The following is a 14,610-nucleotide window of genomic DNA, read 5'->3' on the forward strand; positions in this document are numbered from 1 at the left end:
GTCGCAGATGTATACCACATGTATACAGGAGCTCACTGAGAAGAGACGAGAGGATTGGATCTCCTGGGACGGAACTTACAGGAAGTTGGGTGCTGCCTGACTCTGGGTGTTGGGAAGTGAACCTTGAAGAAAGAGCCCCAGTAGCCATTAAGCCATCTCCACAGCTCTTAGGATGAAAACTTTGAATTGGCAAAATTTAAGTTTGACTGCTGCACCTAGAACCTGGGGCTAAGGGCAGCACTGACTGAAACATAAATACAGACTCTAGAGGAGAAGCCATTTGGGACAAGAACGCTGAGGAACTGCCTCTCGTTTGCGTAACGAGGATAGAAACGCGTACAATATTGTCACGAGGATTACATGAAATAAAGAATGTTTGTCTGATGGATCCAGTGAATATATAAACTAGTGGCAAGTATGTTTTTTAATTTTGCTACCAATAATGATGATTTTTATGAGAGGAGTGGCTTTCTAAAAACAGTATTAGGTCACATTTGTTATCTCCATTATTTTATCAATCAACGAATGAAAGATAATTATTTGAATGTAACCTTTGCAGGGCCATTAAGGAAAGCTGTTTCTTCCTGCAATTATGTCTCTAATTTGTTTATCATCCCCATGATAATCGAGGTACTCTGAATTACCACAGTGAAATATTCAGTATCTCACCAAGGAGCATTTTGCTTCAGTCTTAAATGTTTAGCATGATTTCGTCATATCTAAATGATTACTGAAATCAATAATGTTAAGAATGCTATATTAAAAAATAAATTATGAGGTTATTTTCAGGGCACTAAATGATTTGGTAGCTTAATGTAACAATTTATATGAGTTACAAAGCTAAAAGTGCCAACAAAAATAAAGTGACAGTAATATCAAGAGCCTAGAGATACTGCAGAATCTTTTCCTTTTTAAACGCATGTCATGCAATCAGGGAGAAGAGTGAAAGCAAATAAAGACTAAAATATAAAGTAACGTTGCTATCGCTCTGAGGGTCGAGCACAGCACCACTGTAGCCTTTTGCTTTCTGTTGGTTCGGTTTTGAGACAGAGTCTCACTGTGTGGTCCCAGCTAGCCAGGAGCTCTCTGTGTAAATCAGGTTGGCCTCCAACTTGCAGTTATTCTCCTGTCTCTGCATCTTGAGTACTGGGATTATAGGCATTCACCACCACTCCCAGTCAATAAGAACCCTTGAAACTAGGGGCTGGAGAGATGGCTCCAAGATTAAGAGCACCAGTTGTTCTTCCAAAGGGCCCGGGTTCAATTCCCAGCACCCACATGGCAGCTCACAACTGTCGATAACTCCAGTTCCAGGTGAGCAGACACCCTCACAGAGACATACATGCAGGCAAAACACTAGTGTTCATAAAATAAAAACAAATAAAATTAAAAAAGAATCCTTAAAACTATATAGTTGAATAATTATGATATAAACAAGCATAAATTTAAAAAACTATCCAAATTATACATGTGATTCATTGTTCTGTAAGCACATAGCAAATTAAAGCATTATGCTTCATTGTCAACAAAATACAAAAATAAGTCAAATCAAGTTTTTTTAAATATAACTACAGTATGTTCATTTAGTCTTTATTAATGCAAATATCAACAATGTTCAAGAGAAACAAGACAGGGATAGGCAAACTATTACAGAAATATCATAAATAAGATATTGCAGATTAAGTAATAAAAGGAATTTTAAAAGCCTGAGACTAAATATAGTGACAACTTGAGATTTTAGAAAATGTAAAGAAATTACATTTCTAAATGTAAAATTTAGAAAATTTTAGAAAATGTTGCCAAAGGAAACACAAAATGAAGTTTATCCTAAAATTAAATCCTATCCAGACCATAAAATTAAATGATATATAAACAGAGGTGGCCCCTCTCCTATATTCACACAGCAGAAACAGCTGTAAAACTCTCAGCAAAGCCACTTCTGTTCGTAGCTGTTTTAGGCTCTAAGTTTCCTTGTACTTTATTAGTTCCTAAAGAAGAAAGTGGAATACTTTAGTAGATAAATAAATACAATATTTACTTTAATAGCAATGTAAATGCATGTGACTTTTAAAAAGTCACCCCCAAAAAGCATTTGAGCTTTCACTTTTATTTAAGTGAATTTTTCCTTAGGATGCTTGAATTTACTATGTTCATGAAGGATACTGGCCTGCACTTTCTTCTGTTGGGACATCTTCATCTGATTCTGGTATAAAGCTAACACTGGTTTCATGGAATGAGCTGTGAACTGTTCTTCTCTCTTCACCTTTTGAAAGTATTTCTGAAAAATGATTGTATCTTTTTTAAAAAGCAGAATTCCCAATGAAGCCATTTGTGCCTTCTACTATTGTCATTGGAAGATTTTAAATTAAAAATTCAGTTTTTTAAAGCAGACATAGGATTATTTAGGTTATCTATTTCTTCTTGAGTAACCTCTTGTGTTTTGTGTCTTTTAAAATCAATCTGTCCCATTTCATTTGAGTGCTAAATTTATTGCCATGGAGATCTTCATACTATCCCCACACTGTCTTTAATAACCACATATCCTGTAGTGATGTGTTTCCATTTAAGCGGCAATTTGTGTTCTACATCATTTTTTATCAATTTTGATAAAGGTTTGTTCATTTTATTTACCTTCTTACTGAACAAACTTTCTGTTATTGAAGAACAAGTATCATCAATTTTTTCCTATTCTTTTACAGCTCATTGATATCTGGTCTGATGCTATGATTTCCTTTCTTCTACATATGTTCACTTTTCTAGTTCCTTCAGGTAAAAAGTGTCTCTTGATTTGGGACTGCTTCTTTATAACTAGGTATACAATGATCTTATTTCCATCTAAGTGATGCTATTATTAGTATCCCACAAGTTTTGGTATGTTATATTTCTACTTTTATTGAAGCCAAAATATTTTCTAAATTTTCTTTTGGCTTCTTCTTTGCCTCATAGTAATTTAAAAATATGTTATTTAATTTCCAAATATTAGTAGATTTTCCAGAAATATTTCTGTTATTTATTTCTAATTAGCTATTGTCATTGAAGAATATACTTTGTATGCTGTGGATTTTTTTAGTGTATAAAAATGTCTTAAGGTCCACAATATATACTTTAAAAATGTATATACTTGCTGGACAAAGGGTCCTGTGTCATTTAAGAAAATCTATTAATAGCAGTTGTCAAGACCTTTATTTATTTGTGTGTGAATGTGTGTATATATGAACATGTGTGTGTGAATGTTGAGGCCAGAAGCCAAAGTCAAGTATCTTCCTCTGTTGTTCTCTATCTTATATTTTGAGACAGGGTCTCTACTCCCACCCTACCCACTCTACCCTTGCTTCTAAACTGGGATTCATATGCATTCTGCTATACATGCAGAGGGATCCAAGCATCTGGTCCCCCTGCTTGGAAGTAAGGGCATTACCTACTGAGCTGTCTCCCCAGTCCCATATATGTGTTTATTGATTTTCTTTTTACAGTCATGAGTCACCGAGAAAGGAATGCTGAGAGCTATCATTTCTGTCTGTTTAGTTTCATGTATCTTGAACTCACATTTTGAGATGCATAAATGGCTGAACTGTTCTTTTTTATTAATCCACTTATCTTTATGAGATGACACTCATTATTCCTGATGCTATTCTCTGCTCTGAAGTCTACTTTTATATCAGTCATTCCAACTTCCTTCTGAGTAGTGTTTGTATAGATTTTTTTCTTTTCCCATTTTTATTTTGCTCTCAAGCCTATTTTTATACTGATATTTCAATTGTTTCTTGTAATAAGCATATAGTTTGGCCAAATTTTAATATAATCTAATAATCTCTCCATTTTATTTGGAGTGTCTGGCTTAATCGTGGGAGAGGTTGTCTATTTTTAAGGATTCATGTGAGTAGATACTCAAGTATAAACTCCTTCTATCTCATTGGCTCTACAGAATCTCTTCTGTACTATAAGTTAACAGTCACAGAGTCTAAGGCTTTGAGGTAGACATATGTGGAACCACTGTTCTACATAACATGACTGTTCTATCCCCCCTCTCTCTCTTAGACTAACTGCTAATCCATGCTCTGCTTAGATTCTTCAGAGGAAGTTAATTCTCTTTTGCCTGTGCTAAAATCTAAGTGTTTTTCATTTGTTGTTGCCCTTTATGAGTCCTCTAGATAAGCTTGATATTAATTTTGTCAGGTTGTCAAATATTTCTTTCGTTCTGTGGGTTATTTTACTCTTGCTAGTGCCCTTTGAAGCTCAATATTCTAAATTTTTCACAAAGTCAAATTTGTCTTGTTGTTGTTGTTGTTGCCTGTGACTTTGGAGTTAAAACCAGGAAGTTATTACTGAACTCAATATCATGAAGAATGTTCCTGCTTCCGGTTAAGAATTGTATAGCTCCAAATCTTATGTTTAGGCCTTTATATAAGGTTCAAACTTCCCTCTTTCACATGCCAATATCACTTTCTGGTCCCATTTGTTGAAGACTGCCCTTCCTCCCTCAGTTATCTTAGCATCCAAGTGTAAGAGTTCACAAGACTCTCTATTCGGATCCATTGGCCTACGCGTTTGTATAACATCGCTCTGACTGCTGCAGGGTTATATAGCAAGTTTTGAAATCAGAAATGTTAACATCAGCTTTGCTATTTTCCACAATCATGCGGACTAGTTGGAGACTCTTGAAATCCCACATGAATTTTCTGAAGAGATTTTCTGTTTCTGCAAAAGTTCCCATTAAGATTTGGACAGAGATAGCATTAAATCCGCAGGTTCTTGAGGGTGATTTTAATTTCTTAACAATATTAATCCTAGAGATGATTATTTATATACTCAGTAGAATTTATTTTCTTATACTGTTTTTATTTTTTGAAATCATAATTACGTCTTTCCTCCCTTTGACATGCAGCCTGCCTTGCTCTCTCTCAAATTCTTGGTGTCTTTTTCTTTAGTTGTTATAACGTGTGTGTGTGTGTGTGTGTGTGTGTGTGTGTGTGTGTGTGTGAATTCCTAAATACATAAATATAACCTGCTCAGCCCGTATAATGCTATCTGTATGTACACAACCTCAGGGTTGATCACTTAGTGTTGGATACCAGTTGGGGACGCTCTTCTCTGGGAAGACCATTTTTCTCACTCTCAGCATTCCCCATTTGTTCATAGTTCTTTGTCTACAGCTGAAGACCAGCGAGCTTTTCCCCTTCCTTGTTAGCATGTCCATTGGTGTCTTGCTTGGTCAGATCTCCTTTAGGCAGCCATGTTGATGAGACTTTATGGGTATAGCCTCTCTGTCATTTCTAGAGACAAAATTTCACAGCAAACTTCCTATTTCCCTGCCTCTTACAATCTTTCCAGCTCTTCTGCAATGATCCCTGAGGCTCGGGTGCAGGGATTGCATTGTAGATGTGTAAGCTGGGACTGGGTACCACAGTCTCTTGTTTGCTGAATTTTAATTGGTTGTGGTTTTCTGTAAGGGTCTCCTTGCTAGAATGATTTAATGAAGCTGCCTAGACCATTGGCTGGATAATTTTAAATCACTAAGTCTATCTCTTTATTACAAATTGAGTCAGACATTTTGAAATATTTTTTTAGCAAATTAGTTTATCAATTTACCTAGCTATCCAGCTCCACTAGTCTGTCTAGTTTTATAACAAATCATATAATTTGTTGACATATAGTTTATATAGTTATCCGTTGTATTTGTTTATAATATCTTTTATTTCCCTATGAGTGGCAGCATTATTCTTTCTTTAATTTCTGATTTTAGTAATTTAATTATTTATCCTAGGCCAGCATGACAAGATGTTTATCAATTTAGTTAGCCTTTCCAAAAAAAGAGCAATCTTTTATTAATTTTTTTCGGCCAGTTTTCCACTTTTTTGTTTGCTTGTTTTTGTTTTTGTTTTTTGAGACAAGGTTTCTCTGTGTAGCCTTGACTGTCCTGGAACCAGCTGGCCTCAAATTCACAGAGATCTGCCTGCCTGGCTGTTTTTTTTAAAAAAAATTTATTCTTATTTATGTGCATGTATATGTGGGTGCCTGAGGAGGCTAGAAAGGGGCATTGGGTCCTCTGGAATTGGAGCTACCTACTAACTGAATCCACTGACAGGAGGGAGAGGAACTGAACCTGGGACTTCTGCAAGAGCAGAAAATGCTCGTAACTACTGAGTCATTACTCCAGACCTTTAAAAAAATCTTTTTTATTTTTTAATGACTTATTTAGTCTTATTATGTCTTTATGCGGGTATCAGGTCCCCTGGAGTTACAGATAGTTGTGAGTTGCCATGTGGATGCTCTTAATCACTGGACCATCTCTCCAGCCCCAGTTTTCTGCTATCTGGATCATGTATTTCTCCTTTAATCTTATTTTCCTCATCTTCTTGCTTTGTGTTTACTTTGCTCTCCTCCTGAAGCATCTTTTAGTAGAAAACGCAGATGATAACTTTAGATTTTCTCCTTCTTTTCTAAGTGCTGGAATCTAAAGCTCTCTTTCCCACCATGCAGCATCAGCTGGATGTCGCAGACTCTAGCACACTGTGCTTTCATTGCCATTTATTTCAAAGTATTTTCTAGTTTTCTTTGTCATTTCTTCATTGGACCATTCTTAAATTGTTTTGCTCATTTGTTTCTTTAAGTGGGCTCTCATCATGGAACCTCTGTTTTATGGCCATCATCCTGTGTCAGTCACAGACTGCTAGAATAATCCGTATATACCACCATGTCTGTCTTAGCCCATTGTTTATCCAGTAGCTTGTTACTGGGGACTCTGCTCTCTGGTCTTGTTCCTAGACAACTTTAGTGTTACTTCTTTGCTGAAGAAACAATGAGAACAAGCAATAGTAACTAGCCAGGCAGGGCTGGGCCCCAGAGGCGCAGTTCCAAGCAGTCCTCTCTGGAGGTTAGGAATGCTAGAGGAGAACTCTGCTTCCTCATCTCCTACATGCACACCTTCACCAAAAGGCTGGATGGGAGTCAGTAACTGAAACTGAGGGGAGGCATCTGGACCCCAGGTGGGACACCTGAACTGACAAGCCCAGGCCCCTCCCCACGCCTCACCCAGTTCCTAGCACAAATCTCTGAAAGGTTCCCAGGCCGAAAGCTTACTGGTGCTCTCTCATTCTCTCTGTGTCCTTCTCTTAACACACGCCCTACATCGCACTCTTCTGAAAGCCATAAAACGCAGAAGCATATCATTTATTTTTCATATATTTGTACAATGCTCACATTTCCTTGTTATTTTGTTTGCTCTGTTCTGTTTTATTAAAACATAGTCTCATATACCCTGAACTGGCTTTCAGCTTGCCCTGTAGCCAAGGTTGGCCTTGAACTGCTGATCCTCCAGGGTCTAACTCACAAGTGCTGGGATCATGGGTGTGTTCCCTCACACTTGGTTTATATGATGCTGGGGCTTGAACCCAGGATTTCATGCACACTGGACAAACTCTACCAGCTGAGCCCTTTTCCACAGCTCATTGGGTAGCAGTGTTTGCCACGCCTCGCGCCACTAAGCTACACCACCAGCCCTTGATGCTTAATATAAGTATGTTGCGGCTACAGGAGTACTCTGTTGATGTGAAGCCCTTTCAGCTCAGTGGGGCTCATTTTGTGATCTACCATAGATCTAGTCCAGAGAATATTGCTTGTGGGCTCAATAAAATGGGGTCCCACTGCTGGAGTGGAGTGTTCTATAGGCATCAGTAGGCCTGTATGATGAAGATGCTGTTCATGTCTGATGTCTCCTTGTTGATCTTCCACCCAGTTACTTTATCCATCATTGAGGATAGGACATTGAAGCATGCTGTTATTGAATTGTCTGTTTTGCTAGTTTTTAACTCATGTGTTTTGAGACTCAGTTGTTAGGTTCATGTATGTTGGTAACTGTTATATGCTTAAATGTTATATATACATACATATATATATAAATATGCATTGTTATATCTTTCTTATGATGTTATAAAGTGATCTTCATTGTCTCTAATAACAGTTTTTGTGTTAAAATGTATTTTTTTCTCTAGTGCCAAGACCAAGAGATCAACATCCAGCATAGAGTGGAGGACAGGGCTCACAAGCCTCCACTCCGGCTGAGGAACTATTGGCAATTGATGGCTACAAGGGGAGGAAGGGTCACTTTTCTTTAGGGGTATGGTTGGTCCCTGGTGTATCAACCATGCTCCAGCGGGTGACCCCATACTGTGCTTATATGAGCAACAAAATTTGAATTCAATGGAATATAAAAAGAAATTTTTTTAAAGAGAACGTGAAGTTGGGAAGAAGAGGATTAAGTAGCCTCAAAATACATTGTGGGCAAAGGACCAGATAAACAGATGATGGACATCAGAGATGCTGCTTGTAGAGAAGAGATATCTAGTCACACAGACTGGCTAACAGGGTCTCTTATTTCCACAGAGTTGAAGAGATGGAGGAAGATCTATAATCCCAAAGCAGGGTCAAAGGCAGATACAGAGAACCTGAAAGAAGTTGATACTAAAGGACCAGCCTGGATTGATTTGATGCCCAGAAACCAAGAAAACACTTGGATTTTTCCGCATTCATGACCTGCGTTAATACAGAATCTGTGATAAGGATTACACAGCCTAGGGAGCTAACCAGCCAAGTTGTAAAGACAGGAAATGCTCTATGTGACTAACTTACCACCAGCTACCTGAGTTTTGTTTCATGTGTGATCCTCTCAGCATGCTCTCATGATGCTGGATTATCTCAGTGGTTACAATGATGCCAGCTAGCAGTGAAAAGCTGATTCCTAAATAGCTGTCTGAGGAGGGGAGAGTACAGCTGGCTCCAGATTCAATAGCAAATTGTCTTTGCCCCTAAGGAATTCTGAAATGTCACTGCTTAGTCACCATTGAGTAGAGAAGACACGTTTTCTGTGTAGTTCTGCTTTTCTTTATAGTAGCAGATTACTTTCGTAGTGAAATAGTAACTTTTTCGTGTGTACAGTAAACACTGGTTACAATTTAAACATGTAGACGTATGTTCATTTTGATATGAAGCAAGTTGCTATTATTGTCATTGCTTGCTTGCTTGTTTGCTTTTTGGTTATTGTTTTGTTTTGTTTTTTAGAGACAGGACTCTATGTAGTCCAAGCTGACTGCAAACTCAGGACCCTTCTGTTCTCAGCCTTCCAAGCGCTGGGATTACAGGGATGTATCCTGGTGCCAAGCTAATTACATTGTTCGTGTTAAGTTCTCTGATTGGAGTTCCAGCGTTCTAACATAAATTACATGATACCTATAACATATATTATAGGATGCCTGAAAACCTAGATTTCTGGGCACCCTTAGTTACACCCTTACATTTTTGTTCTTTCATGCTCAGAGCACTGGTGTCTCTAATGTGGAAGCATTATGCTGAATCCTTCCATCCCTTTCAGCAAGCAGGGAAGGACCAAGAAATAATGGCAACAGTGATGGCCGGTGCCACGGAGAATCTGAGGCTCCCTTCGTTTAAGCGTGTGTGCCCCTTAGTTACCTGCATATGCCCTCCTGGATCTGTGACTCCTTCAGCTGTCCTTTCACTCCCGAGGAGGGTACCCACTCATTCACCCCTCAGGAAATTCTTCAGAATCAGGTGGGTGGTAATTGCTGACTGTTATCTGCCTACTGCACTGAAAGGGTTATAACTGCAATCTGGAGGAAAACTTTCATGATAAAAAACAAACAAAACCCCTCAGCGTTTTTAGAAGTAGCATCACTTCCAAGTTGGAATCAAAGTCAAACCATAGCCTTCTCACAATATTGGCCTGTCGTGCTCACCAAGGTGTTACAGTTCTAAAGCAAATGCTATTGATGTAAGAAAGACTCAGACTTGATTTAAAGAGAAGAAAGTAAAAGGGACCGTTTGACAGCAGGACAGATTACCCTGATCAATGGCTGAGTAGCAGATTTGTAATACTCTTGCTTTGCCCTGTGAGGGGCTGTCTCACTGTAGCTCTGCCTGCTGTGGCCTCCTCTTTGGTTCTCTACTGTTTCTCTGTCTGCTCAACTCAGATTTAGAAATATAGGTGTAGACAACGGGAAGTATCTAAAATCCACTTCAGCTGAGGAAATTGAAGCCTGGGGTGTGAATTAAATCTCCCAGTGTTAGCTGAATAAAGACTGCTAGTACTGCCTCTTCATTCTGTGCCCTTTGCTTTAACAGCATTCATTTATTTATTCAGACTTATTGGGAATGACGTATATTAACATCTTCCCTTAGTTAAACAGCATGGACTCCCAGTTTCTGCATTCCCGATTTCCATCTGTTTTCCCGATTTCTGGACTCCTGGTCTCAGGTTGGCACTTTTATGGGGAGGGTGCCACAAAGTATGTATAAATATTCTAATAATTACAAAGATAATCTAATCTTTTTAAGACCTATAAATGATTTGGCATGATAAATACCATAGGATCATTAATTTCTTGGATTAAATTTATTTATGGCAGGGCATGGTGGCTCCAGCCTAAAATCTCAGCTAGACAGGTGGATGCAGGAGGACTGTCTGGAATATGAGGTCAACCTGTCTCATAAACTAAACAACAAAAAATGTTTGTTCATTCATGATGCTCCATAACATCTGACAAAGGAGGAGAAGACTGCTGAATAAGAACTCATTAAATCATCAGCCTTAGTTCTATTCAGAAGACTAACTTAGAAACTGGGCATGGTGTCACTTGCGTAATCTCAGTGCTCGAGAGGTAGAGACAGAAGTGTAGGCAGTTGAAGGGCAGTCTGAGCGAGAGAGCAAAACATTGCCTAAAAAATATTTCAAAATTAGATCTAAATCAGTAGTAAATGCTGCAGAAATTCTATTGTCCTGGAGTGTAGGAAAAAAAAGGGGGTGTATAGCCCAACCATATAAAGAATAAGCAGGGTGATCTGGGCTAAACCACTTGAACTTCTCTGGTCTTAACTTCATTGTGCATAAAATGAAAATTCTGAAAAACAGTTATGAGGATCAAATCAATTAATGCATGAAAGATTATTTCAGTTCAAAGGTCAGAGACTATATGCACTAGGATGGCAGAGAACTATATGTGTTCTATCTCTGGCCTCTAACATTGCCTGACATATGGTAAGGACCCATAAACATTAAATGAATTCATGTATTTAAAAAATGAGATGATTATAAGGGAAATATTTATGAAGGAATAAAGTCAAGTAGAACAGATGCAGGCACAAACGTCTCTACTTGTGACTAAAAATGATTGCCATCTCTCCATTCTCAAAAAGAGGCAGAGATAATATAAGCAAAGAAAGAATGGTCAAATTGGCCAGTCCCTAACTCTGTCCCTTTTAGTTCTATTCCAATCACTCCCATCTCTCCTACTACCGAATTTTTAAAAGCATGTCATTGCACATTGACCCCATCAATTTCAGAATAATCATTAAGCCATCATATCACATGCTTTGATTAAGACTTGTATATATATCCAGGTGGTGGTGGCACATGCCTTTAATTCCAGCCCTTGGGAGTCAGAGGCAGATGGATCTCTGAATTTGAGGCCAGCCTGAACTACAGAGCAAGTTCCAGGACAGCCAGATCTACACAGAGAAACCCTGTCTCCAAAAATAAACAAATGAAAACAACAACAAAAAACATTAAAAACAAAAATGATTTATGTATGCCTTCACTTTGGTCATTAAAAACCAGCATTTATATTATAAGTGACTAGACCAGAGTTCTTTCTGCTCTTATCCCTCTCCAGAGTCTAGAGAAACCAGGGAGAAAGTTGGCAGACTAAAATGACAGCTTAAGAAGAAGGTCAGTGAAAATTCCTTTTACTTCAAGTTCTAAATTATAACAGCCAAACGCCTTGAGGATAGGGGATCTGTTTACAATTGTGTTGATCTGAATTGTCCTCTGCCAGTCTTATATCTGTTTTTCATCATACACACAGGAATTTCATAAAAAAAAATGTTCTCCTCTGTCACACAGACCAGGATTTTGCAGGCCTCTGGAGGAAGAGATACATGCCTACATATAAACTAAGAAGCCATACTTCCTCAATGGAACGCATGTCCTTAGTACCTGGCAGATCTATAGAACACCCCGGAGCACACATGCTTTGGAGCACCCAAACAAAATTCAAAATGCTTAGTCTAGACAATAATCTTCAATTCACTAAGAAAGTCTCAGCTAATTGGCAGCCTCTACTCCCTCCAGTTCCCATCTGTACAGATCAGGCACACTGGTCAGATAAAAATCCACCTTTTTGGAGGAATAAACAAAGACAGTTCTACTTGAGCTGGAGAGCTGGCTCAGTGGTTACAAGCACTTACTGCTCTTGCAGAGGACCTTGGGTCACCTCCCAGCACCCACATGGTGGCTCACAACCATTTGCAACTCCTGTTCCAGGGGAATCTGATGCAACTCTTTTGACTTTTGTGGGCAGCAGGAACACACATGGTCCCTATATATACATACAGGCAAAACACTTGAACACATAAAATAACTTTAAAAATTAGAAAAAGAAGAAAACATTAGTTAAAAAAGAATTCTACTTGCAAAGAACATTGTGATGATAAATAGGGCTTTGATCTTTGAAGGTTACAGAAGACTAATGAGCTAATGTGTAAAATGTGTTTGAGTTGCGTGTGTGCAAAAGGCTCTATGGAGACTGGAGATATGAGGACACAAGAAACCTGTGTTTAGAGATCCTGTCTTCTGAAGAACAGAGTAAGTTTTACATAAACTACTTGTAAATGTGTATGTAAAAATTCATTCTGTCAACCCAGCCAAGATAGGTTGAAGAATGTTTGTTATTATTTCCATCATAACAAATAAAAATCTAAGCTTCTGACAAAAGATTTCCCAAGAAACTTCCAACACAAAACCATGACTATTAAGTAATGCCCTCATATTAGGACAAACTTCAATGCCAAGTTCAGCTCTTGGTCAATCTTGCAAGAAAGCCCTAGTCCTTGCTCCTTCCAAATCTCCAAAGGCATCCCTGTGGGATTCATTTGCTATCCTAATTGACAAATAATTAAAAATTTAAAATTACAAAGTACATTCTCTTGTCAGGGACCGGTACTAGCCCAAACCCTTAATTATTTCTCTCGACCAGACCCCAACATAAACCCTCTCTGGACCAGCTGGAGGAGCGGGAATAAAGACACAACTCACATGGCTTTATCGGGAGGGAGATTCTCAGTGGTCCCTCATGAAGTTCTGAGTTCACATCCTGAAGAATTCCTTGTCTATTCTCCAAACAACTTTTATACCAAAACATAAACTGAGTGGGAAATACACCAGCATTCTGTCTCCTAGGTAACCAGGTGAATGACTGAATGGCGTTTTGTCACCTCCACATCTACCTGTCTGCTGTCTGTAGGCTTGAATCAGCATCTCTGTAAGGCATCCTCTAAATTACAAAGAAAGGAGCAACAACATCCTGACCCTTTGTTAGGGCAGTGACAACTTGTCTGCAGGGCTATGTGACCACCTCAGGTGGGGCCTATGGCTTCAGAGCCTGGCTGCCACACCATATAGAAATATGGACCTACAGTACCTGAGCCATCAAGTTATATTCAACAAATAATGTTAACAACTGTGACCATATAATGGATTTTTATAACTTAAGAGTTCAATTCAGTGACATGCAAACATTTATATGCTTCTTCAGGCAAGTCCTTTCTCTTACACATATACAAAAATCTTCTTTCTTCCTGAGTCATCTCATCTCTTTTTTTTCAACTCATCTTTTACACTTAACAATTTTACATAGGACAATTAATTTTTCATGAACCCTCCAAAATAACAAAGTGAGACACAAAAGTTAGCCAAGTACTTTTTTCTGGTTGGGATGCCAAAAACATTGGGTATATTCTCTTCTCATAAATGCCTGTTGGCCAATAAGTTTCCCATTTGTTGGTTCAAAATCAGTATCATTTTGTCACAGAACTTTACTTGATGACATTATCTTCTTGAACTCACTGAATCTTAAATATTTTCTAGAATAATCAAGTGGAAAATTTGTCTTAGGAAAAAAGCCCAAATGGCAGATATAGGAAGGGGGGATATATATATATATATATATATATATATATATATATATATATATATATATCTTGATTAAGCTCTTGTTCCTCCATAAGTGACTTTAGTTAACAAATACAATGACAACCAGAGGACAAGGGCCATTTTTGACCTTTTGAGATACAAAAGAAACCTTTTTCTTCAAGGCGTTTACATTCCAAAGAATATTAGAAAAAAATTAGCTAAGGGATTATCTTTTAGAGACATAGAAAAAGAAAGAGGAAAATTGAGATCACCTACCTAAAGCCCATGCTGAATGAGAGCTGGGATCTTCTTCACGTCATGAATCCCTATTCTCTAGAAGTAGAAGACTTTGCAGACATTCCTTCCATGAAGTATGCAAGATATTCAAAGTACCTTTAAAGTTAAAAATATGATGTATAATGTCTGTGTAGTGCAGTATGATAAACATTTGACTAAGGGGTGAGAACTCTTTTCTGATTTAAAAAATCATCAGAAAAATATAATTCTGAGAATCATATGAAATAAAACCAAAGAGATTCTGTCTGTGGTCTAGGAATCCTAGCTTTTAATATTAGAACTATAATTTCCTCATTCCCACAGGAATTAATTGTGGACCAATTTAATATAGTTGG

General features: G+C 38.0%; 1 long non-coding RNA gene across 1 annotated transcript in view; it reads right to left on the reverse strand.

Annotated features, from left to right (window-relative positions):
• Nucleotides 1-14,610, reverse strand: part of LOC146890248 (uncharacterized) — a 116,506-nt gene that overhangs the window by 100,439 nt on the left and 1,457 nt on the right. The window contains exon 2 of the long non-coding RNA XR_014999138.2: nt 14,255-14,371. This is a non-coding gene — a long non-coding RNA (uncharacterized LOC146890248). The remainder of the gene's footprint in view (nt 1-14,254; nt 14,372-14,610) is intronic.

This window comes from Myodes glareolus, chromosome 22 (genome assembly GCF_982192425.1).
Source record: "Myodes glareolus chromosome 22, mMyoGla1.1, whole genome shotgun sequence".
NCBI lineage: Eukaryota > Metazoa > Chordata > Mammalia > Rodentia > Cricetidae > Myodes > Myodes glareolus.